General features: G+C 49.6%; 2 pseudogenes; one reads left to right on the top strand and one right to left on the bottom strand.

Annotated features, from left to right (window-relative positions):
• Nucleotides 1-1,413: 1,413 nt before the first annotated feature.
• Nucleotides 1,414-25,288, bottom strand: LOC109023809 (pachytene checkpoint protein 2 homolog; annotated as a pseudogene).
• LOC115932985 (bromodomain-containing protein 9-like) overlaps nucleotides 25,126-26,572 on the top strand; it is a 9,335-nt pseudogene continuing 7,888 nt past the window's right edge.

Genomic DNA, 26,572 nt, shown 5'->3' with positions numbered 1-26,572 from the left:
AGCAAAATAGGCCTTCTTTCTCCTCTTGTGTTTTCTAAACTATGCTTGACGGTTTCAGAAAAAAATCATAGAACCATTCGATGTGGTTCTAACTCTACATACAGAAAATGTTGGAAACAATTATAAACTGGAAGGGTAAAGAGACCTATATACAAGGTTGCTCGTCTATCGTTCACTCAACTGGTGAAACAATGACACCAGTATACCGTGTGGTCAGATATAGATGCACAGACATATAAATATATATATATACCTGGAAAAACCAAGAGGGCTATACAAACACATATACTAAAAAATACTATGGATAAGGCAAAACACCATTCTCAAAGATGTTCAAGTCACCACAGCAGGTAAGAAAAATAAAGCATATCCAGAAAATGAAACCAGAGAGAACAAACAGAAAAGGAAAAATAAAATGGCAGACTTAAGCCCTACCATATCAATCACATTAAATATCAATGGGCTAAGTACACCAATTACAAGACAGAGACTGGCAGAGTAGGTTAATGGACATGACCCAACTACATCCTGGCTACAAAGAGCCTACCTTCAAATATGATGATACAGGCAAGTTGAAATCAAAAGGATGGAAAAAGATATATCATGCAAACATTAGCTAAAGGAAAGGAAGACTGGCTATATTAATGCCAGATATAGTATATTTCAGAACAAAGAAACTAATCAGAGAGAGAAAGGGACGTTATAAAATGATGAAAGGACCAATCCACCAACCCCTCCCCTGACAAAAGTCATAAATATCTATGCAACAACAACCTTAAATACTGAACAGACAGCTAGACTAATCCACAAATATAGCTGTACGCTTCCATGTCCCCCCTGTCTCTTGTAGGACATTGAGCCAGAGAGCTGACCTGTCCTCTACAAACAAGTCCATGTCCCTACCATCAATGACAACAACAAAAAGATGAGGAGATACTTTGGGTTCAAAATAACTAAAGAAATATAGCTACATTATCTTTTTACTTTTTTTGAACCCAAAATGTCTTTTCTCCTTTTTATTGTGTGATTCGTGGTGACATGGACTGTCTGAAGGAGACAGGTTATTGTCCTGCTCAGTATTCTACATTCTGCAGTTGTTTATCTGGTGATTACCTCCTATGAAACTCAAGCTAAGCATTTTTAGCAAGAACATGGCATTGTTCATATTCTGCACTGGCAGAGTCCCATGTGACATGCTGTCTCCTGCCAGCAGCTCCTGACTCCTGTTCTCTACAGGATGGAAGCTGAGAGGAGTAGGGCTAAAGCCTCTCAATGCTGTTTGTCCATCTGGCTTTGGTCTTCCTAAGTATTGGTATCAAGTGGAGGCTGAAGGACTGTGGCTTCTCTAACCAAAGGAGCCTAGTGGGTTAACAATTGTCAAGAGCAGTCAGTGGTTCTGAAATACAATCCTCAGCCATGGATCCCTCCTGTGTTGTGTTGAGCTTTCAATTGCTTTGCTCTTTTAGTTCTATTCATCAAATGAAAATGCTTTTTGTGACATCCGTTCTTTCTTTTCATTGTTCCAGCAGCATTTAGTATCTGTAGGAGAGAGAGAAGGAAAGATCAAATGGGCATCTTTGTCAGGTCCTGCTGATGGCTGAGTCTAGAGGGACTGTTAAGTGGTGATAGCCCAGGGGCAAACTGAGCTCCTGCTAGGAGGATGAGCTGAAGGGTGAGCCTCAGGCTGAGTGAAGAGGCAAGTGCCATCCGCAAGTGAAAAATAAACACCCCTGAACTTCCAGTCAGCTTGAGGTGAAGGATATAGGGACCCTAGCTCTGCCCAACCAGCAGCCCCTTTCCTCCTGATCCCCAGTGTCTGGAGCAGAGTAATGGCTTTTCACACCCCTCAGTGAGGATGTTCTCAGCATCAACCATGAAAGCTCAGAAACAGAAGGCTGCAGAAGGAAAGGACCTTTTGCAGAGAAACCCACTCCCTTACAACTCCATGTCCCCGTCTCTTAGGGAAGGGTGCGCAGGGCCATGGGAAGAACCCTGGAGGTGAGATACAGGAAGGACCTCAGACCGCATCCACATCCAGTTCTGCCTTTTACAACAGAGGAGCAGTGATGCCACAGGGCTGACTTAACTAAAGCCACATGACTTGCAATTGACAACCCTGAAACTAGAACCCACGCACGAAGTCTCTTTCAATAAGTTAGAGAGAAGGGAGAGTCAATTCTCCAATCTGGAGTTCTCGACAGTCACTAGAGGTTGCTGGGTCACCTTGGCTAGGATAGGAATGAGCTTTTACAAAGAAATATGATGTCACTGCTGCTTGTTTTGTTGGTTAAAATAAAAAATGAGAAAAAGACAAAAGAAATATTATGTGTTCTTCCAAAAAGGATCAGAAGAAAAGGAAAGAGTCAAATGGAATTACAAAGGAAGGGTGGTGATTGTAACCATGGCCCAACTTATTATCCCTAATTCCCTGAAGTTGATTCCACACCTGGTTACACCTTAAGGCATTTCTAGAAACATGCTCAATATCTGATCAACAAAACTCTGAAGTAGAAAGTGAAAAGGATTAGTTTGTGTTTTATTACATTCTCCTCTCCCTGTTACATTTTTCCCAGAGTGGTTTGTTGGGAAAGATTTCTTTTTAGAATTTCATGCCAGCATCAAGGGTAGCATAAAAAAGTATTCATACATCATCTCTTCCTGAGTTTCAGTTTTATTATTATTATTATTATTATTTTTTTTTTTGAGATGGAGTCTCACTCTGTCACCCAGGCTGGAGTGTAGTGGTGTGATCTCAGCTCACTGCAACCTCCGCCTTCCGGGTTCAAGTGACTCTCCTGCCTCAGCCTCCCGAGTAGCTGGGATTATAGGCACGTGCCATCATGCGTGGCTAATTTTTGTATTTTTAGTAGAGACAGGGTTTCGCCATGTTCGTCAGGCTGGTCTCAAACTCCTGACCTCAGGTGATCCACCCTCCTCAGCCTCCCAAAGTGTTGGAATTAGAAGCATGAGCCACCATGCCCGGCCAAGTTTCAGTTTTTACTTATTATTATATTCTGTCTAGTGGAGTGAGACCTACGAGTTCTCTTTGAGGATTTGGCTGAATGACAAGAATTGAGCAAGGCAGAATTTTTACATTGCAGTGCTGAACCCATTAATGGGCTGTGGAATCAGTGTGTGGAAATGTAAACTGCAGGATTTATTTTAAAATTGAAAAGAAGGCTGGGCATGATGGCTCATGCCTAAATCCCAGCTCTTTGGGAGGCAGAGGTGGATGGATCACTTGAGGCCAGAAGTTCGAGACCAGCCTTGCCAACATGGTGAAACCATGCCTCTACTAAAAAATACAAAAATTAGCCAAGTGTGGTGGCAGGCACCTGTAATCCCAGCTACTCACGAAGCTGGGGCACGAGAATTGCTTGAACCCAGGAGGCGGAGGTTGCAGTGAGCTGCGATCGCACCACTGCACTCCAGCTCTAGGTAAGAGTGACATAAGGAAGACAACATAAATAGAATACACTTCTTTTAACAAAGCCTGGCCTTGGTGGCTTTCTAGCTTGCAGTCTAAGTAACGTTTGGTTTGCAGAAGGGATTCCCTGGGAGACGGCTGTGTGGGGCCACCTCACTTACTGGTTGTGTGTTCTCCATGGGAAAAGCACCAGATGGGGAAGCCCAGGATCAGATGTAAGCCGCAAGCTTCTTTCTCTCTTCAAACTGCTTGTCCACTGCCAGAGATAGGGCCTGGAGGAACCCCTCTATGGTGACGGTGGGGGCCTAGAAGATACACGGTCATTGCTGGAGGGGCTCAAGTCACGTTTGGTGGGGCCATCTGGCATCCACAGCCCCTGCCACCACCCACAGTGCAGATAGCACAGAAGGGGGTGGTAGCTGATGAGGTGAGCAGTGAGTGCGCACCACACACGTCCAGGACGCACATCAGCCAAGCTCTTTACTTCAGAAAAGGCGAACAAGGTGGCTACGTGACCCCCCCCCCCCGCCATGTCCTGCATGTCAGAAACAGCTGCGGGGGTGGGCAGGGGAGCACCAAGGCAGCCACCCACACACTGAGAAGGATGAGAAGCTGTAGGGAGCAGACCCTGGAGGGCCCACCCTATGTCCCAGGCTTATAACCAGAGAATTCCCATGGCCCAGTGCCCAGAGCTGTCACCTCCCCTGCATCAAAAGGCTCCCACTCATGATCCATGGCCACTGTCACCTCTGTGCTGAGCACTGTGTCCAGCACAGAGGCTGCTACTGATCAGACAGAGCCTGAGTCACTTCTGATTTGAAAGGAAACATTCCAAGATGGGGGTTTTCTCTTCTCAGATGTAAGTGTATCTGCTCTGCCAGACACTGAGTCCTTACCCCAACCGGCTGCTGGGGACAGTGCAGGGGAGGGGTGAGTGCCCCGGGCCGAAGCGTCTGCAACAGGCCCAGCACCCAGTGGGTGAGGCTGTGGATCCAGGTCACTGTTCTATGTGAGCTGAACCCAGACTGAAAGAGCACAAACCTCTGGTGAGGCCAGCGAGGGCCCTGGCCACGAGCTCAGCACACCACAGAGGCAGACGTGCATGTGTGTGCATGCATGCGTGTGAGCAGAGGCATGTGGCACAGCCGCCTCCTCCCAAAGGACTCAAGAGAGCCCCTGTGTTTCGGTGCCAAGGTCAGCTCCTCCTCCGGCCCCAGGACCCTGTGGTTTAGAAACTGAGATAAAATGAGGCTGATACCCCAGGGCTACTAAGCGGAATCTCCGGCGAGGCTGAGACCTGTGGACAGGGCGGGTGCTGGAGGACAGCAGTGGAGACTCACCTGGACATACAGCGCATGAGCCAGAAAGGGGAGTTTTCTCAGGACCCGGCCGCTGAGGCCCTCGCTCTTCCTGTGTAAAGAAAACCCAGTTCAGAGACAGCAATTTATACAATCACACGTTTCAGGACTAATTTTCCTCGTTGGCCGAGGCATCCCTGGGAACACAAGCCAAGGCATCCCAGGCACACCCTGGGTTCACAGGGCACTTCCTGCCCCTCACTGGTCTCCTGAGCCTTGCCCTCTGAATGTCCCTTTGCCCCTGGCCTCTCGTATGGGGCCGGTCTCTCCCCATCCTCAGCTCCTGCTCTGGGAGGCAGTGTCCTCGCGGCTCTGAAGCACACCCAAGGCACACCTGTGCGCTCTGCCCCAGGGCCAGCATCCTTGCGCTCAGGGAATGCATCACCTGCCCGGGAGCCTCTGCCCCAGGGCCAGCATCCTTGCGCTCAGGGAATGCATCACCTGCCCGGGAGCCTCTGCCCCAGGGCCAGCATCCTTGCGCTCAGGGAAGGCATCACCTGCCTGGGAGCACCAGGCGTAGGGCATGATGCAGCGGGCACATGGTCAGTAGGCACAGAGTCCCCAAATAATGGGTGGGTTCACATCTTCAATTTTTGTAGAAGTCTCTGAACTGTTCTTCGTTCCCATCTTAACTGATTTAAATCTCTTCAACAGATAATCCAAATCCTTAAAAAATACTACATTCTTCATGTTATCCCTTGTTTAAAGCCTTCCACATTCTTGCCAACTTCAAAATAAAATTCAAACTCTGGCCAGAAACCCAAGGCTCTGTCCATTCCACTCCCCGCCTCTCCAGCACCTCCCCAGCCTCCACACTGCAACCCACTAGACGGTCACCTGAACACACTGCTCCAGCAGCCTTCCTGATTTCTCTCCAGCTGGAACCAAATTCTATCCTTCAAGGCACCATTTGATTTTCCTACCTTCCCTTCCACCCTCCCTGGACCCCCAAAGCCATTTCCTTTCTGTGGACTCTGCGAATCCTTGTAAGTGTCGTCAGCCATAGGGTTGCAGGCTTCCAGCACGTGAGCCAGCGCCCTCCCTGAGCAAGGGTTACATCTCCTTTGGAAGGAGGTGGCTGTGCTGCGTGTTTCTACTCACATGCACACACACACACACGTGTGTACATGCATGTTCACACCTATACTGTGTTGAGAGTTCACACCCAGGGCCCTCCCTGGTCTCCTCAAAGGAAACAATGACTCCCTAGTTAATATCACAAATGGATTCTTCTTGATTACAAAAATGAGGTCAATTTGCACCTTGAAATGTCATTCAAAAGAAGGCTCAATTTTGACACGTTGTTTTCAATGAAGCCAATCATCTCTAGCTCTCGGAGGGTCAGCAGCTGCTGGCGAGGGTATATGATCTGACACTGGGGAGACAGAAGTACAGGCGGTTAGCTGAGTCCACAGAGGCCTGAGCGTAGGCACCGTCAGCAAGAGGGACAGCACCTGCAGGTCAAATGTCAACCACGCCACGTCTCACAGAAATCCAGTCGGTGACGACTCAAGATGCACAGCTGCACTAGGGAACAAGCTCGCTCTCTCATGCCTCTCAGCGTACACATTCTGCTTTTTCAAACAAATACAAATAACGGAACATGCCTCAGAAACCAGTAGCAACATAGCCTCTTCTGTGTTTCGAGCCAAAACTTTTCCTCCCTGTGTGTCAGGAAGGGAAGGGACCTGGAGGCACCCAGTCCAGTCTGTTATGCCACCTTCGGAGACGTCAAAACCCACAGTGGGCAGAGCTGGGACTTAGAGCCAGGACTTCCACTGACTTCCAAAGCAGGATCCTAGTTTGTCTGTTTTAAAGGTGAGGCTTGTTTGGCAGCATGACAGTGTCTGACTGACCGAGGAGCTGGGCACCAGAAGTTCCCCTCAGAGATCATTTGTCTGGAAGTCATGCTTTTCCAAGCAGCCTTGCCAACAGTCAGGTGCGCACACTGACTTACTATGACTGAATTCTAATACGAACCGTTCTGACTCAGGAACGAGGAGAAGGAAGAAAATAGCATTGTCTGAACATTTTGGAGGTTTGTTGAGGGGTGTGAGCAAAATTAAGACAGTTTGTGCTTGTGCTTTGGGGGATATTGAGCTTTCGAGAACAGTTCAATATCCACTGTGACATCTGCATGTCTTAATTTCATATAAACTGCCTAAAATAAGAAACTACCCCTATCACTGGGCATGGTGGCTCACACCTGTAACCTCAGCACTTTGGAAGGCTGAGGTGGGCGGATCACTTGAGGTCAGGAGTTTGAGACCAGCCAGGCCAACATGATGAAACCCTTTCTCTACTAAAAATACAAAAATTAGCCAGGTGTGGTGGCATGCACCTGTAATCCCAGCTACTCACGAAGCTGAAGCATGAGAATCGCTTGAACCCAGGAGGCGGAGGTTGCAGTGAGCTGCGATCGCACCACTGCACTCCAGCTCTAGGTAAGAGTGAGACTGTGTCTCAAAATAAACAAACAAACAAACAAAAAACTACCCCTGTCCTACACTGTCCCAGAAAAAGTCCATCCCTCTTAGCTAACACTTTAAACATCCCCTGGATTCACAGCACAAGTGTACAAGTGTATAAACGTCACACTGTGAGGGCTGGAACCCACACTGAAGGTGCGTGAGGACCTCCAACACACACGACTTCCTCGCAGGATCTGCTATCATGTGGGGCTCCTTGGCAGCAAAACTGCTGTAGAATCAGTCTTCAGATCACTGGCATTCTCCAGGCAAAGCTCCACAGAGCTCCGTCTCCTTTCCCCAACCCCCAAGAAAACCATGCCTGGAGAGTGCTGACCCGGGCAGGCCCAGTGGGTCCATGGCTGAGACCAGTTCTCCCGTCCGCAACCACAGCAGGGTGTGCCATCCTTGTTAACACCCCTACTCTGTGGTACCAGCAGGTGGCAACAACTGCATTAAACTCATCACTGTTTAAATCCCCATTCACTGGTTTGCTTGGTTACAGCCCAACTACCCTAAACAAAGGCCCCTGCAGGATGATTTGTCTGGGACAGGTCTGTTCCCACAGGGGCTAGAGCAGCAGAAACACAAGCATGGGGCAGGTCCCTGCTAGCCTGACTCACACACACCGCAGCGTCACTGCCCATGGCGACGGCGTTCCAGACTCATGCACACTCACCACATGCGTCACTGTGCCCATGGCGACGGCCTTCCTGACTCACACTCACCGCACATGTCATTGTGCCCATGGCGACGGCGTTCCTGACTCACACACACTCCCCGCACGCATCACTCTGCCCATGGCGACGGCCTTCCTGACTCACATACACTCCCCGCACGCGTCACTCTGCCCGTGGCGACGGCCTTCCTGACTCACACACACTCCCCGCACGCGTCACTCTGCCCGTGGCGACGGCCTTCCTGACTCACACACACAACCCGCATGCGTCGCTGGGCCCATGGCGACGGCCTTCCTGACTCACACACACTCCCCGCACGTGTCACTCTGCCCACGGCAACAGTGTTCCTGCCTATCATCACAACAGGCGACTCAAGAACGTGACATCACGTGGACCCCGTGACCAAAACCAGGCCCATACTACGCCCATGATGTTTCCTCTTTCAGGTAAGGATACAGGCCCCCGAGAGGCAGGGCATTGGAAAAGCCTGGGGTAAGCTGAGAACTAAGATTTGTGCAGCCAGCCAGGTGAGCACAGCCGGTCACTGACGTCCCCTACACTGACTGGTACCTCAAATAATGAACAATGATGACTGTATTGTGCCAAAAGAACAAAAATATTGAGTCAGTGGCCCTAGTTTCAACTATCAGCTCAACCTGTCACATACAAAACTAGTTTTCAATTTAAGAAGGGAGTTAATGCATATGTTGAAATCCTCCGTACTGGAACGAGCTTATTTTAAGCTATCTTAATTAATTAAGAACATATAAGGAATCCATTTGTATCAAGAGGAAAAAAAAAAAAGGTACCTTCATCAGTTCTTCCAAACAAGAGAGGTAGATTTTGAAGATGGCTGCTGCAGAGGGCGGCCCAATGTACTGCTTGATGCCAGCCCTGTCCACGAAGGCCACGTCGATCTTCTCGGTGATGTTAGAAGTGGTCAGAATCACAACATTGGAATGCCTGTTGTGGCCAAGAAGCAAGCACCACAGTCATCACGGCTGTCGGTGACCCAATTCTATCCTGCCCTATCTGGCAAGGAGGTTGGCAGGACGATGGCCAGCAGGCTGCCAACAGGAAGGAAAGCGGCCTTGTGCCAACACAGGCCACGCAGACCCCCCAGCCTTTGCTCTCGCTGCTCCTTGGCCTTCCGGGCCTTCCGGGAATTCTCCTACAGCCCCACTTGGCTCATTCCCTCACTGCCTTCAACCTTGGCAAGGATCTCACTTTCCTTTTTTTTTTTTTTTTTGAGACGGAGTCTCGCTCTTTCGCCCAGGCTGGAGTGCAGTGGTGCTATCTCGGCTCACTGCAAGCTCTGCCTCGCCGGTTCACACCATTCTCCTGCCTCAGCCTCCCAAGTAGCCGGGACTACAGGCGCCCACCACCGTGCCCAGCTAATTTTTTGTATTTTTAGTGGAGACGGGGTTTCACTGTGTTAGCCAGGATGGTCTCGATCTCCTGACCTTGTGATCCGCCCGCCTCGGCCTCCCAAAGTGCTGGGATTACAGGCGTGAGCCACCGCGCCCGGCCTAGCAAGGATCTCACTTTCGCATGGCGTTCCTGACTCTGCCACCTACCGTAGGCTCTGGTGCCCACCACCACCTGGGCATGGCCACTCATCATCCCTAGACATACTCTAGAGCTGGGTTACTTCCCATGTTCATGATCTGCTCTCCCCTCTAGCGTCTAAACTCCATAGACAGAGCCCCTGTTGTCTGGTCTGTTGACCAATGTCCCCCAAGGACCCAGCATGAGCCAGCAGAGCGGGCACAAGGTGCCCCCAGGGAGCATGCTGCACAGGCCTGGGGGGCGTGGCTGCACATGTGGCAGTGCTACCACTGCTGCCTGGGGAAGGTCAACTTCACCTAGACCCTGGCCAAGGGAGGGCAGGCCCTGTGCCTGCGCGCCGGGGTGAGCTAAGCAGAGGCAGGACAGGGAGCCTGTGGGTCCCCGGCAGAGGAACAAGGCACAGAGGTTGGGTGAACTCACAGCTGCTCAGTCCAGCACCAGGAGGGTGGGGCTGCAGGAACGGCCAGAGGGAGGCCTAGGCCTGCAGATCACGACCCAGGGGCTGACAATCCAGAGATGCGGGAGTGGACAGGACTGGTGGGGGACAGAAAGAGTCCTCTAGAGAGGGGCTGGAACCAGGAGCACGAGGGAATGAAGGCAAGAGAGGCAAGCGTGTCTCCTTGTTTCTTCCTGAGCCACACCCCCTTGTGACTGACAGGGAGAAGTCACGGTGGCCTCCATCCTCTGGTTTGAGTGGCAGGTGCACAGCGAGGCCATCACCGTCGTGTGGAATCCCAGGAAGTTAGGGATTTGGGGCCCAGTGAGCAGTGTGGGAGTGTGCCTGGCATCCCGGGCATCTAAGCCTGATGTCTGGTCACAGGTGGATGTGCAGGTCTGGGATTCCCCCCACAGAACCCTGAGCTATGCTGAAGGGGCACACGCCAGGAGAGAAGGCCACAGACAGGCTGTGTAGACCCCTCCCTGCGGAGAGACGCCAGCAGCATAAACCGGGAAGACAGGAGAATGGAGGCCGGGGAGGGAGGCACAAAGAGATTCAGGGAAGGGGCCATCAGGGTGTCAGCGCTGTGCAAAGTTCCAGAAAGAGAAAAGGGAACACTCATGTGAATGCGGGGCTGCTGGGCTGCGGCGGGGGCAGGAGCCAAATTGCAGTAGACTGAGAGACAAGCCAGGTGGGGGAGGAAGTGGACAAGAGGAGAAGGAAGCCAGAGGCAGGGGAGGCCCCCCTCCAGGACCTGCACACTTGTTGGGGACAAGCCCCCCAAAATCTGGCCATAAACTGGCCCCAAAACTGGCCATAAACAAAATCTCTGCAGCACTGTGACATGTTCATGATGGCCATAACGCCCACACTAGAAGGTTGTCGGTTTACCAGAATGAGGGCAAGGGACACCTGGCCCGCCCAGGGTGGAAAACCGCTTAAAGGCATTCTTAAGCCACAAACAATAGCATGAGCGATCTGTGCCTTAAGGACATGCTCCTGCTGCAGTTAACTAGCCCCACCTATTCCTTTAATTCGGCCTATCCCTTCGTTTCCCGTAAGGGATACTTTTAGTTAATTTAATATTTATAGAAACAATGCTAATGACTGGCTTGCTGTTAATAAATACGTGGGTAAACCTCTGTTCGGGGCTCTCAGCTCTGAAGGCTGTGCGACCCCTACTTCCCACTTCACACCTCTATATTTGTGTGTGTGTGTCTTTAATTCCTCTAGCGCCGCTGGGTTAGGGTCTCCCCGACCGAGCTGGTCTTGGCACACATTCCTGCAGTTGACCCCAAAACGAGCGCTTCTCAGGAAGCCAGATACGCTCTCTGTGGTGAGACAGTGGTGATGGCCTGGACAAAACGTTCCTCTGCACAGTTCAGTCTGCTGTCACCCCACACTCAACAATCCAGCTTCTGAGAATGCCAGGGACTCCCCAGGAACCCTGAGGACAGAAAGAGCATTTCACAGAAGGAACCTGAGTCCTGGCTGAGCACCACACAGGGACAGGCAGGTTCTGGCTCGCCCATCACTTCCTTGGGAGTTGGGCCAGCAGCTGTTGCTCCTTAAGCTTGATAAACTTGGGCTACAATGACAACAGGCCCTGGCCCTGTGAGGCTGGGCTGTGGAGACGTGGACCATCTGCACACGAAGCTGTCTGTCCTGGCCAGCAGGGTGAGCAGGGGACGGCCATTCACCTACGAGCAGCACTAGTTGGTGCTGACAGTGGGTGGGATAGGAGAGAAGTGGGTGGGATAAGGCCTGAATGTAGCAGTTCTTCATTTTATGCTTTTCTGTGCTACGTAAAATGCTTACCATGCCTGAGTTTTCTTTCACATTTTTTTTTTCTGAGACGGAGTCTTGCTCTGTCACCCACGCTGGAGTGCAGTGGCATGATCTCGCCTCACTGCAAGTTCTGCCTCCTGGGTTCACACCATTCTCCTGCCTCAGCCTCCCGAGTAGCTGGGACTACAGGCGCCCGCCATCACGCCCGGCTAATTTTTTGTATTTTTAGTAGAGACAGGGTTTCACCGTGTTAGCCAGGATGGTCTCAATCTACTGACCTTGTGATTCGCCTGCCTCGGCCTCCCAAAGTGCTGGGATTACAGGTGTGAGCCACCATGCCTGGCCTTCTTTTACATTTTTAATACACTAAAAACAGTTTCTTTAAAAAGCATTTGTGATATGCTGCTTCCAATGTGGAAAAGGAGTCGATACTCAATGCCAAATGCACTTTCCGGTGAAAGAGCTGGGCACTAAGATCTAGGGTTGTACAAGTATCACGCATTTCTTTGGGACAAACTTCTCATCACTTCTCAGGGAAAATTGCTGCCTGTCCTGGTTACCTTTTAATCTGATCAATTTGGGTCAAGACAGCATTGACCACGCGGATGGCATCTGATGGCTCGGTGCCCGCCCTGCAGGCATTTCGGGCGGCTGTGAGACTCTCCACCTGTTGGGAGGGAGCAATGGGGTCAAAAAGGACAGGGTCTGGCACTTCACAGGCAGCTATGGGGATACGTCCCCCTGAGCACGTGAAAAAGATGAATGAATGGGTGTTCCCGTGCCTAGCCTGCGGATGCTGCGGCAAGGTGGAAAGGCGCACAGTGCAGGGAGGGATAGAGGGCAGCCCGGCTGTAGGAGGGGAAAGCTAGGAGCATCAGGAGTAGGCTGTGTCCCCACAATGGCAAAAGGCAATTCTGTCATGAATTTCCTTATCTGGAAATGCCTACCTCATCAATCAGCACGAACACCAGAGCGTCTTTATCATCAATCAAATCCTGAATCTTCTGAAACATCTCGGTTACCAGCTTGCCACTCTGGAACCCAAACACCCTTTTAGTGGCAACGTGCAGGGACCACACTGCCAGGTGCACAGGGGGACCCTGACGTGGCCTGCTGCCCCAGTTGTCCCCACAAGCCCACTGTCTCCTGACGGCCCCTCAGAAAGCTCCCTAAATCAGAGAAGCTAGGGCAGCATGGGATGAGGTCAGCCTAACACTCTTCCCCTCTGCTTTGAATGCCAGGGTGCTGAGACCTGAGACCACACCTGACCTGCCCAGGGCTGCACAGTGAGGGTGACCTGTACCTCTGCTTTACCTGTGTGTCCTCTCTGATGAGGAAAAGAGGCAGACCACAGATGCAAACAGGCTGGGATGCACTCCTCACAGGCTCTCCTGTGCCCAGCGTGCCTGGTCCCACCTCACCTCACCAGAGGGATGTGCGGATGCCAGGTGACTTGGGCACAGCTCCTCAGAGGTAAGAATCACATGTGACATCACCTTGTCTGACCCCCTCAGCTCATAGACAGTGCTAGGGCGCATGAGCACCAAGGACATGCATGGCAGGGCTGCAGTCCCCTGAGTGCCAGCCCTGCCCTTCTGAGAGTCCATCGATTGTCCTGTCCCACCCAGTCATAGGTCTGGGGAGAACCAAGGGAGGGTCCCCATGGGCCCCAGCTCCGCAACCTTCTCTGCTCACAGTCAGCCCCAATCCTCACACACCCTTCCCACCCAGTTCTCTCCTGAAGCTTCTGGAGGAGGATTTGCCTAACATACAAGACATTTTTTCAGCTATACAATCCAGATAATTAGAATTAATATTTAATACTTACTTCCGAAAACCACGTAGAAAAGAGGCCATGGCTGTTTATTTCAATTAATTGGCCATATCAGTACCTGAGATAGAAAAAAGGAGTTGAGAGAATTACTAATTGGTCCTGTGGATCCTCAGCGGCAGCCATTCATGCGTCTTGAATGCAACATCTCAAGTGCCCAGCATCGGGGGAATTACAATTACTGACAAAGAATTCAGGAATCCAGTCCTCCGTGTACTAAATAATTATGAAAAAGTCTAACAAGATTCAATCAGTAGTTCTAGACTGTATCAATTGAGTTAAAGAGTAAAAACTCCCATTTTATATCTATTTACAAATTATATTTCTATGTTTAAAAATATTAGCAGTACTAACATAAGATAGAAAACAAAACAAAATAGAAGCATGAAGAGCTTTTGGCAGGAGCTGAGCATTTTCCCCTCCTTCCACAGAACCCTAAACAGCACAGACCCCAGAGCCCAGGAATGCTCAGGTGGCCCAAAGTTAACCTTAACACACACAGACTGACCGGAACCCAGAAACACTCCTCTATCCATTCAGAAGCCCGCAGACAGATCTGGGCGTGCTTAGCTGCTGACTAAATCACCAGAGAACAAGACTGAGGCCAGAGAGAAACTGACTTCCAGGTCCTCTTTTCAGTTGCTTCCATGTCAAAAGTCCACAAAAGAAAAAGAATTACGTTCAAGAAGCATCACTGGCATTCCACGTAAAAAAGAGAGAGACCGTTTACTGATACTGTTTATTAAAACAGTGGAGGGATACAGACAATCTAACAAAATATAGACTGGGTTGAATATTAAACAAAATTAATTATAAAACATTTTGATTCTTTGATAGAGTGAGGAACAAAGGCTTGCTAAGACTTCTTTTTGCCATTTCTAAGCCATAAAACCAATGCATATTTCCAGATCTTTGTACTGGAAAAAGCTATATTCCTTATAATAACATTTTCCTTCTCTTGTGTTTCCCTCTCTGCCCCTAGAGATCTTTTTTGGTTATTCTTTGGAGGCAGGGTCTCACTCCCGTCACCCAGGCTCACCACAGCCTGGACCTCCTGGGCTAAGGTGATCCTCCCACCTCAGCCTCAAAAGCAGCTGGGACCACAGGCATGTGCTCCCAGCTAATTTTTTGTATTTTTTTGTAGAGACAGGGTTTCTCCATGTTGGCCAGGCTGGTCTCAAACTCCTGGTTTCAAACGATCCACCTGCCTCAGCCTCCCAAAGCGCTGGGATTACAGGCATTGAGCCGCCATGCTGGCATGCCCCTAGAGATCTTGAAAACACACATGTATTTCAATATGTCAAAGCAAAGGGCAAGTTGCTAAACATAAGCTAAGGGGTCAAAATAAAGCAATTTCCCTATGTAAAAACATTTACAAGACATTTTTGAAGAACAAAAATTATGTATACGAAATTAAACCTCACAGGATTTCCGCTAGTCATACTGGAGTAACAGGAAGCAGATTTACCATCTAATCTTAAATGAGAAAACCTCATTTAAGGCAAAATGGATGAAATGACATCTGGTAAGGTTGCTGTACACAGGGCAGTGAGGGCTGGGACTCCTGAGTCGGAAGACCAGGGACCCTCTCTACAAATGCTCTAACTTTCTGCCGGGAGGCATCTTCCAACCACAGGCACGGGAGGGAGCCCAAGTGGAGCACAGCCACTCGCTGAGTCGAGGAGACAGAGATTGGAGTTCAGGGAGTCTGAAGTGACTGAAGGCTGCAGAACAGAATTCCAGAGGGGAAGGAAATATGAAGAAATACCTCAGAAGGAGTGCCCAGGATCCTCATGGCGCCCCCGATGTCCTGGATGAATACTCAGGTGTGTGTGAGCAGGGGACATTCCCTGCAGCTATGTAAAGGGCGCCCGTGGTCTGTGAGCTGAAGGGCTCCTGGACCTCACACAGGCTGAGAGGAGTGCATACTCCGACCGCCAGAGTGGAGAGTGCCCACGGATCCTTCAGCACACTCAGTGGAGACCCCAGAGGACCACAATTGAGTGTTAAGACCAAACCTAAACCCCTCCCAGTCAAAGCTTAAAAAAACCAAACCTCAAAGGATCACACCAAATCACAAGTAATGGAAATGCCTAACGGAACAAAATCTAACACTCACTAAAGGAACACACAATCCACACACTTCAGATCACAATGTTCAGCAGCTAATCAAACACTACCTAACATGCCAACAAAGCAAAACCATGTGACCCCTAACCAGAAGAAAAACCAGTCAATATAAACACAATCAGAAATGACAATCATGATGGAATTAGCAGACAGAACATTAAAACAGCTATTATGGGGTTGTTCAAGACGTGAACGAGAACATAATGAAAAAACAGTATAAAAAGAATCAAATAGAACATTCAGAGCAGAAAAATACACTATCAGACATAACAACTTCACTGAATGGAATTAAAAGCAGATTAGATGATGTAGAAAATCAGTCAACTTAAAATACGGCAATAGAAACTTTCGAATAAAACATATTTCTAAAGAACTGAAAAAAAAAACGAAAAAGCACAGGAGTCGCCTGTGGAACAACATCAAACAGTCTAACATGAAAACAGACAGAGTCCCAGATAAAGGGGAGGGTCAAGGAAATTCAGTGAGGAAACAATGACCAGGTATTTTCCAAATGTGATGAAAACCATAAGCCCCAAACAGACAGAACTCAAGAGGAAAAGACAAATCCGTAATTAGAGACGAACACTGCATCCAGCAAGGGGAGAAAGTATAGTCTTCTGAAGTGCAATTCACCAGCAGAGATCATGTGCTGGCAATCAAGTAAGTCTCAAATCTTAAAAGACTGAAATCATAACTCAAAACTATGCTGAATACAGAGGAATCAAGTGACTTACAGTGGAGAGGAATCTATTATTTGCGTAAAATGATTTAGAAAAAAAAAAAAACAACCTCCCGTTATAAATCCCATTCCCATGGCTCTCCTCTCACAGATTACCAAAAGTTACCTGCTTGAAAGTCTAATTGTCAATTTCTGGGCTAACGCTTTACACAGGGATGTTTTTCCAGTGCCAGGAGGACCTGTGACAAAGATCCAAGCAAATATATTTTTAAGTCAGTGCTACAACAAATTTCTTAAAACAATAGTAACTTCCATTATCCATAAAATATAAGGAATACAGTTAAAAGCTATTAATGTTATTACTACAATGAAGTCTGCTTAGAAACTTAAATGCTATGAAATATTACCAATACACTTACGTCTCCCCCTCTTTCTTATTTGTACTCAACTTCGTATTTCTGGTCTCAGCCTCCATTGCCTCCCCACCCCCAGCACTGCTCCCAGCTTCTCGGCCTACAGTCTCACTTAGCATCGGGAATGAACATTGCATTTTCTAGCCTACATCTTTGCTGACACCTGTCCTTGTCCCCACTCTTCCTTTATGAAATCCACTCATCAAGGCACCTTTCAGAGATCAAACACACCTTTCTTGATAAATGGAGGTGGAGGAGTCATGTGTTATTCCTGTTGCCCCCAGAACCACCCTCTTTCCTAAGACAATTCTCAGTGGGCTCATACCCCATACTAGAAGAGGCAGAGGCCAGCACTCTTCTTGCACGCCTGCCTGCCAAGCGTCCCCTAGCATGATGTGGGCGGCAAGCCACCCAGGTGCCGAGGCAAGAGACCGAGGGCACGAGCTGTTCCAGTATAATAAAATAAATAAAATAAGAATAATTATACTAGATACAGATCTTAGATATGATTATATATGAATATTAATCATTAATTTGTAGCAATTACTCTTTATTCCAATATTATAATAATCCTTGCTCTACAATCATAACCTAGGAAAAACCAGGCCATACAGAGATAGGAGCTGAGGGGACATAGTGAGAAGTGACTAGAAGACAAGAGTGTGAGCCTTCTGTTATGCCTGGACAGGGCCACCAGAGGGCTCCTTGGTCTAGCAGTAATGCCAGCGTCTGGGAAGAAGCCCGCTGCCAAGCTGACCGTGGTCTAACGGTAGCGTCAGTGTCAAGGAAAAACACCTGCTACTTAGCAGACCGGGAAAGGGAGTCTCCCTTTCCCCCGGGGAGTTTAAAGAAGACTCTACCCCTCCACCTCTTGTGGAGAGCCTGACATTAGTCAGACCCGCCCGCAGTCATCCAGAGGCCTGTCTCCCTGTGATGCTGTGCTTCAGTGGTCATGCTCCTAATCCGCCTTCATGTTCCATCCTGTACACCTGGCTCTGCCTTTTAGCTAGCAGTAGCAAATTAGTGAAAGTACTAAAAGTCTCTGATATGCAGAAATAATGGTGTAAGCCATCTCTCTGTTTCTCTTCTCTCTCTCTGCCTCAGCTGCCAGGCAGGGAAGGGTCCCCTGTCCAGTGGACACGTGACCCACGTGACCTTACCTATCAGTGGAGATGGCTCACACTCCTTACCCTGCCTCTTTGTCTTGTATCCAATAAATATCAGCGCAGCCTGGCATTCGGGGCCACTACTGGTCTCCGCGTCTTGGTGGTAGTGGTCCCCCAGGCCCAGCTGTCTTTTCTTTTATCTCTTTGTCTTGTGTCTTTATTTCTACACTCTCTCGTCTCTGCACATGGGGAGAAAACCCACCAACCCTGTGGGGCTGGACCCTACAAACGATGCCTCACAGAAGCTGCGAGGTGACCAATATGGAAAAAGGAAAGCATCTAACAGAAAATGGAGACATACAACTCTAATTTTCTGCAGGTATTTTCAAGAATTAAAGAGGAAATACGTAACTGGTTCCAAACAGAAACAACTTATTTCACTAATTAAAACACCTGCTGCTTACTCTGACTGTGCTATGAGGGCAGTATGCGGGGCCTGTCTGCTCTTTAAAAGAACATTGTGTTTTAAGGTCACTTTGTCACGCAATCTTAACTGACTTAAAGAAGCCAAGTACCCTTCAAGCTTCTATTTAACACTTTGCTACAGTTTCATACTCTCGAGTCCACTCAATTCCCGTGTCCCCATTCTACCCGGTGATATTGACAACAAAACAAAACAAAACAACAAACCATCAGTATTTTCTCCTGAGAAGAACCAGACAGAATTTCTTTAAAATATGGCTTTTTCAGTTTACTCCTCACAAAGTAAAGCTCTGAGTACTACAAGCCTAATTTATAAGTTAAGCTTTATCATAGGAATGTCTGTAGGAAAAAATAGTCTACATAAGGTTTAGTACTATCCACGTTTGGGGCATCTGAGGATGTCTTGGAATGTGGCCCCCCACAGGAAGACTTGATTAAGTGCTGAGTAATCAATGCCCCAAGGGCCGGGCACGGTGGCTCAAGCCTGTAATCCCAGCACTTTGGGAGGCTGAGGTGGGTGGATCACCTGAGGTCAGGAGTTTGAGACCAGCCTGGTCAACGTGGTGAAACCCCGTCTCTACTAAAAATACAAAACTTAGCTGGGTGTGGTGGCGCATGCCTGTAATCCCAGCTACTCGGGAGGCTGAGGTAGGAGAGTTGCTGGAACCTGGGAGGAACCCAGGAAGTGGAGGTTGCAGTGAGCCGAGATCGGGCCACTGCACTCCAGCCTGGTCGACAGCGAGACTCTGTCTCAAAAACAAAAACAAACAAACAAACAAACAAAAAATGTCCCAAGTGTCATGAGCTGGATCTGCTTCACAGAGAGGGGACATTCTAGGACAGCTGTGGCTCCTTCAGAAAACAAAGAGCGGTAACTCCTTGCAGAAGGACGAAGGTACAAGTAAAGGCTAAATTTCATGCCACTTATCTGGTCAAATAAAAGCCTGCATAATTTACCGTGGAGCAGCACCACCCGGTTCCAGGTGATGAGGTTGCTGTTGACATTCTTGTCTGAAAACAGTAAAGTTGTCATCACATAATCGAGGAGCTGATAGAGAAAAAGAAAAAGAGCTTGATAAAGGTACCAACAAGGCAAAGGTCCCCAAGAAATGTGCCCTCCCCCAGGGCTTAATCCTACATGAGAAGAGGGAGCACAGGGAGCGAGGCCGCCTCCTAAGAGATCATCACCTCCAAATGCTTTCATTTCAGAAGAGAAGGTGCTTCCAAAAGGGAAAAGGAAAAACACTGGCTATTACTATTATAAATATAAGAAGAGCAACAAAATGATCACTTTTATTTAAAGTGCCAACATTAAACAAAACCACTAAGGGGTTTGTTTATCAAGTAATGAGTAAGCTCCTTCCCTAGAATGATACAGCAGTTATTATTCGCAAAATAACAACAGCCACAATGCAGAGGAGTAGTCTGAGTGACAGTCTCAGACTATCAATGCAGAGGAGCAGTCTGAGTGATAGTCTCAGACTATCAATGCAGAGGACAGCTGAGTGATAGTCTTCTAGCCAGCTGCTGGCATGGGAAAGACCCTTCCCGTTGAAGAGGGTGCAGGGGTTAAGACACACCGGCCTTTCCTTTGTGCAGACCAGGCTTGCTCACCTTCCCTCCTCCCATCTCCAGAGGGTTTAATTCTCTAAGTTGCCTTCACATTCTCCCTTTCCCTCTTCTCCCTCAGGGAGCTCCTCAGAGACCAGCTCTACTCTGGAGCAATCCTAGAGGATAGATGTCCAGGACAAGGGCTGCCAGCAGACAGGGGCTCCCAAAAACCCATCTGCATCAAGTTGCTCAGGGGTGTTGGAGAGCAAAACAGTAATGGTTCCTCTTCAAATAACAGGGCATTCTGGGAAAAGGCACAGCAACTTACATGGGATTTGACTTCCACATCGTATACCAAGCTGTCCCAAAGCCCATGGAATTCAGCTGTGACAGAATTAAACAAAGACCTGATTTCAGGAAGGCAAGCAATTACAGCCACCCCCAGTCAGTCTCCCCTGAGCCTAAGCCTGAGCTTCCCATTGTGCTGCTCCAGGCAAGACTATGATTCTGATTACAGGAAAGCATAAATTCTGCAAATTTTTCTTCAAATTTTGATTTTTATTAAAATCAAAGATGCAAAATAAATGCCAGTCACATGTAACTTCTGGCAGACAATTGGATGGAGTCAAAGAATTACACTTTATGTCTCATTATCATGCGCAATAGTCTTTTAGAAAAACTTTAACTTCCCATCCTTCTTTACGATATTGTCATTTATTTTACATTGATGTACAACATAATCCCCACAATATGTTTTCATTAAACTATCATTTTTTTGGTGGTAAACAACACATTATAAAATTTATGATCATAACCATTTACAATTGTCTTTTACCCATGCTTCAACACAAGTTCAGATGCCAAATCCACCTGTTTCTCCCCACACTGACTGAATGAAGCCCTGGGCTTGGCCTGCTAGAGCCCATCAGCAATGCCCATGGAGAAGCATCAAGCAGACAAGGAGCCACTCAGCAGGACAGACCAAGCAGGCATGTGAGAAGAGCACATGGGCACTCTCCGTTAGCCATGAACTCTAAGGTACCCACCCAAAGGAACAGTATGGTCCCACACTGGAAATCTCTACTTTCCTCTTTTGTGATATACTTTCCATTTCATAAGAGCGAAAACATCCTAAAATCCTACAAAACAAATGGACAAACAGAACCCCCCCCCGTGAACTGACATGGCATGGAGTATACAATCCTCTGACCTCAGCCTCCCCCTCAACTCCCATCACACCCCATACCTGCAGGTAGAACCCAGTGATTTGCTGCAATTAGGTCTTCTGTCTCTTCCTCCAGATTTTCACTGCTGGGGCCATCTTCATTCAGCTGGAAAATGTGAAGTGCAACAGTGCATGCACTCAAATCGATGGGCTAAAATGAGGGAAAAGCCAATATCGACACACATTTCCAACTCTCACTTAACTCCAACCATACAAATTAGATGTTAAGGTCTACAAATAAAAACTGAATGTATAGTATAATCAAAGCTAGTTCTCAGATTAGATGAGAAGGCTATTATTTTATTTCAGATTGAGGATTGGCTCTTTTGAAAGCTAATACCCATCCCTTGCTCTTCGGGCCCTACATTTACTTACAGAATGAAAAAGTGCCCTAAATCCAGCCTCCGGGACGTTATTATATAAATACACTCACACAGATGGGACCAAAAACTGAGTTTTATCACATAAGGTTTTTTGTTTTTTTTTTTAATTAACTTATTTTTTGCGACGGGATCTTGCTCTGTCGCCCAGGCTAGAGTGCAGCAGCACGATCACAGCTCACAGCAACATTAAATTCCTGGACTCAAGTGATCCTCCCACCTCCAGCCTTCTGAGTAGCTGACACTACAAGTGTGCGCCACCACACTGGCTAATTTTTTAAAACTCTTTTTAGAGACGGGGTCTTGCTATGATCCCCGGGCCATTCTCCAATTCCTGGCCTCAAGTGATCCTTCCATCCTTCTCCCACAGTGCTGGGACTACAGGCATGAGCCACCTTGCCCAGTCGGTTTCCTAACTGTGTCTTTTTACATTTGTTATTAACTCAGAGAAATGTTTACATTAGTAGATAGAAATCTATTTCATTCTTCTTAATGGCTGTATTGTACATAGTGTAGATATATAGAATTCCTACATTTATTAACTGACCTCTGGTGGACAGTTAAAATATTTCAAATTGTTGGCTATTATTAACAGCATCTAACAAACATCTGTTCAGAAAGATCTACAAAATTGCATGATTATCAGCTACGATAAATTCCTACAAGTGAATCTGCAGTCAGAGAACATTAGAACTTTCCCTGGGCAGCCCGTGCCCTCCAGTTAGGGTGTCCATCCCTCCACAACAGTGTGGGAAGCTCTTCCTTCCCTCAGACTGGCCAAAACCACGGCATTATCAGATCTCAGTGTGCACAAAGCTCTGAGCATGCACAAACATGAGTCCTAACGTATGAATGGGGAGGTCCAGGGGAGGTCCACCTCACGAGCAGAACTTAGTACCAAGCCTGTCCTTCACAGCTGGTTCTTACAGGACAGGAATTGTACTACTGTAAGTGATAAGTCTTCCTTAGGAATGTTTCAGGTTGTTTTTATACTGGTGCCAGAATCGCCCCAATGCCTCCACGCCCTCACACAAAGCTCCTCTAACCCATACGCATCAACTCAGATGGTGGGTGAGGTGGCCATGCATGGGATGAGATAAAGGAATTCTATAAGGCAAGCCCATCTTCTCATCTCTGTGGCCCCACACCTCCTATGGCCCTAGCACACACTGAGCACTTTATAAACATTTGCTGATTGAAAGAATGAGACATGGCACACAGGCCTTACCAGCGCAGCCCACTATTGTACAGCACTGCATTCTCATTCCTGGTTTCCAATCTGTTACTGCTATACTGAGAGCACCCCGACATCAGGGCTACTTCCTACTCCCAGCACCTGGCTCCTGACAGCTAGTGAAAAGAACTTGCCTAGCCACCCAAACCAACAGAGAAGTGAACCTGTTTCTGACAACAGGCTATGAAAACGGCAAGACATTCATGATACAACCTTTGTATTCAGCTAACTGTTCCTTGGTCCAGCAAATTAGTAACTTACCTGTGAGTCTTTAACCTTTAATTCTGTGTCAATAATAGACACAGACTGCACATTTCTGGTCAAAAAAGGTTCATCAAACTCAGTCCATGTGTAATCACCAAACACAATATTATGTCCGTTGAGTAGCTTTCTAACACTCAGGTTTATGTCTTCTTTCTTTGCAGTGCTAAAAAAAGAAGCCAAAACACACATAAATGATCTTAGTTCAAAAACAAAATGTTAAAATGAAGTGTTTTGAAAAACTCAGACAATACATAAGAAAGCCCAGTAGTTAACAGGATAGGTTGGAGTTGGCCTGCCTGGGACCAAATCTAGAGCCACCCCTTGCCTGTGGGTCCCCTACCAGCTGTGCCCTGAAGAAGCTGTGCCTCAGCTCCCAGTTAGAAAAAGGGGACAACAGTAAGAGTTCTCGCTATGCTGGGCTACTGTGAAGTCATTAATACATTCAAAGTGTTTAGGACGATACCTGGCACATAGTAAGCACCCAATAATGTTGGCTTTTACTATTATTAATGAAGTTCCACAGCTGTGGGATCAGACCTGGGGTCTGCATTGTAACAAGTCTCCAATAGCTGTGATTCGTGCTGAGAAAATCTAATGCTTTAAGCTTGGTATCCAGGGCTTCCCTCGGCCCCCCTTGCTGCAGTCCTCCTAACACCTCCCCTTTCTACAACAGTGACCTGGTCCTGGATCACACCTCTGTGCCCTGCTATGCACTGTCCCAGCTTACTGGGCTGATCAACTGCAGTCACCCTCTAAGTCCTATTCAATGTCTGCCTCCCTCTGAGCCCTCCTGGACAGGCTCCTCAGAGCCAGGCAGGTGATATGTGGCCCCTTTGCAATCGTCCCAGCACCCTACAAGCAGCGACCACCATGCATAGTGCGGTTGTGTGCAGGTGTCTATGAACTCTGGTGCAGTTGTACGTAGGTGTCTGTCCTCTAGGTGCAGCTGTGCTCTGGTGTGATTATGCCTAGCGTCTCTGGGCCCAGGTGTGGTTGTACATGGGGTGTCTCTAGGCTGCGGTGGCACTGTGTACAGGTGTCTCTGAGCGCTAAGGTGTTTACACAGGTGTCGCCAGGCTGTGATGGGGCTTTGTGCAGGTGTCTCTGGGCCCTGGTGCAATTATGCTGATGTGTCTGAACTCCAGCACCTAGAAAATACCCAGTCAACAGCTATTCTGTTAAAGGAAAGGTCTCTTCCTCTGCATCCCCTCTGAGGCTGGTGGTCTCACCTGACCTCAATCCACCCTCCATGGACATAAGGAGGGTCTGTGAAGGTCTGGCCCCGCCGCTGAGCTCCCCCCACTCCAGGGAGCAGCACAGCCCACAGGCCCCACCATACCATGAACTGAGTTGGTCACAAATGAGTGGGATTTGCTTTGAACCCTAAAAATTTAACATCGAGTCCGTGAGGAACGGGAACAATTAAAGGGTCTGAGAAACAGTGGCTCAAAGAATAACCACCCAACTTTCGGCTGAGACTTTAGAGCTCTCTGTAATGCGCAGCCATCCTATTCTCCAACGTGGGACTCAGGGCCAGATCAATGCACTGGAGGACAGCCGGGGCAGGGTCAGGGCCAGGTCCGTGAGCTGAGGTCGGGTGGGGGCTCAATCTGTGAGCTGGGGTCCTGCGCGCAGGGCTCGGGTCGGCCGGGTCAGTGCCCTGGGGTGGGGTCGGGTCATTGCGCTAGGATCCGGTCGGGGCCCGGCGGCCTGTGCGCCGGGGTCCAGTCGGGCCGGATCAGTACCCTGGGGTTCAGTCGCATCAGAATCAGTGCGCTGGGGTCGGGGCTCGGTGCACGCGCTGGGGTCGGGGCGGGTGGGTGCCCAGAGGATGTGTCGGACAGGTCCGGCTCACCTGCTGCCGCGCTGATGCACCTCCACGTGGACCGTTGGCGACTCGGCCACACAGGGAAGCGCCCGCTTCAGGTCGCCCACGGCCTCGTCCGTGGCGCCCCCGAGAGCAGTGGGGACCCAACCAGGGTGCGGCCGCCGCCACCTCACGCCCAGCGTCGCCGCCACAGCCGCTGCCTCAGCCCGCGGGCCCCGCCCTAGCTTCGAATCTGCCGCGCGAGGCGCACCACCTCCTGACCCGGAAGCGCTCGGGCCCGGCAGGGCCACTTCCTGCCGCGGCCCCGCGAGCTCGGCAACCTCGGCGCAGCGAGCGCGGGCGGCCAGCTAGGGCCAGGGGGCGGTGGCGGCCAAGGTCCGACCGGGTGCCAGCTGTTCCCAGCCCCCGCCCCGGGCCCGCCGCCGGCGCCGCCATGGGCAAGAAGCACAAGAAGCACAAGGCCGAGTGGCGCTCGTCCTACGAGGGTGAGGCGGCGGCGCTTTGTGACGCGCGGCGGGCGGGGTCCCGGGCACGGGGGAGGAGTTCCGGGCACGCGGACGGGGGTCCTGGGCACCGGGCGAGGTCCTGGCCACGAGGGAGGGGTTCTGGGCACGCGGGAGGGGTTCCTGGGATTTCGGGCAGGGAACCGGGCACACGTGAGGGGTCCTGGGTAGGCGCTTACGTTCCTGGTAGAGGGTTCTGGAACGTTCGAGGCTGCAAGCCCACTCACCCCGGTCCTGGAGACTAGGGAAGCATCTGTGCTGGCTTTTGTGTGGAGCTCAGGGAGAAGCTGGGCTGCCCTTTCTCCCGCCTTTCCCTTCCTCTCCCTTGCTCCCGCAGCAGCTGCATGGGTGTCAGCGGGCAGCACGGGCGCCTGCAGGAAGTCAGGCGAGGGTGAACCGAAGTGCTGGGGGTTTCTAGGAGGGAGATCGGGCTCCGGGGTTCCAGGTCCCTCTTAATCCATCTTCTTGAACGAGTAATGTGAACAACATCCCACAGGGCCTCTGGTGAGGACACCGTGGCTCGAAAGGGACCTGAAGCTCCCTGTGGAGGGGAAGGGAGAACAAGGAGGCAGTGATATGCCGCCACTGTGGTCTTCCCTTCCGTCTTTCCCTGCTGGTTGGCAGCCCCGCTGTACTCCTTAGGGAGGCCTTTCCGTCTTAGCACCTTCACGTCTCATCTGGCTGCGTGGCGTTTGCACCTGAGCACGCGGGTAGAACTCGGTCTGTGTCTGTGCAGATTATGCCGACAAGCCCCTGGAGAAGCCTCTAAAGCTAGTCCTGAAGGTCGGAGGAAGTGAAGTGACTGAACTCTCAGGATCCGGCCACGATTCCAGTTACTATGATGACAGGTCAGACCATGAGCGAGAGAGGCACAAAGAAAAGAAAAAGAAGAAGAAGTCCGAGAAGGAGAAGCATCTGGACGATGAGGAAAGAAGGAAGCGAAAGGTAAAGGAGCAGCGGCGGTGGCCCGGACGCTGCCCACGAGGAGCCCGTGGGGAGCCTGGTCCCAGGACCCAGGCAGAGTGCGCCTGCGTGGCTGGAGGAGGGGAGGGGGTGTTCCGTTGGTAGCAAAACGCGAACCGCTGAGGCCCGCAGACTCAGTTCCAGGATCCTGGGTGTGCTGTTCCTCAGCGGACCCTGCCAGGGTCTCTGAGGAGGGAGCCTGGCATGAGGAGGATCTCGGAGGGGGTTTCCCTTAGTTCTGTCCCTCTCCTGA

Source organism: Gorilla gorilla, chromosome 1, assembly GCF_029281585.2.
Source record: "Gorilla gorilla gorilla isolate KB3781 chromosome 1, NHGRI_mGorGor1-v2.1_pri, whole genome shotgun sequence".
Lineage (NCBI taxonomy): Eukaryota > Metazoa > Chordata > Mammalia > Primates > Hominidae > Gorilla > Gorilla gorilla.
This window is presented reverse-complemented; position numbering and strand designations above follow the sequence as displayed.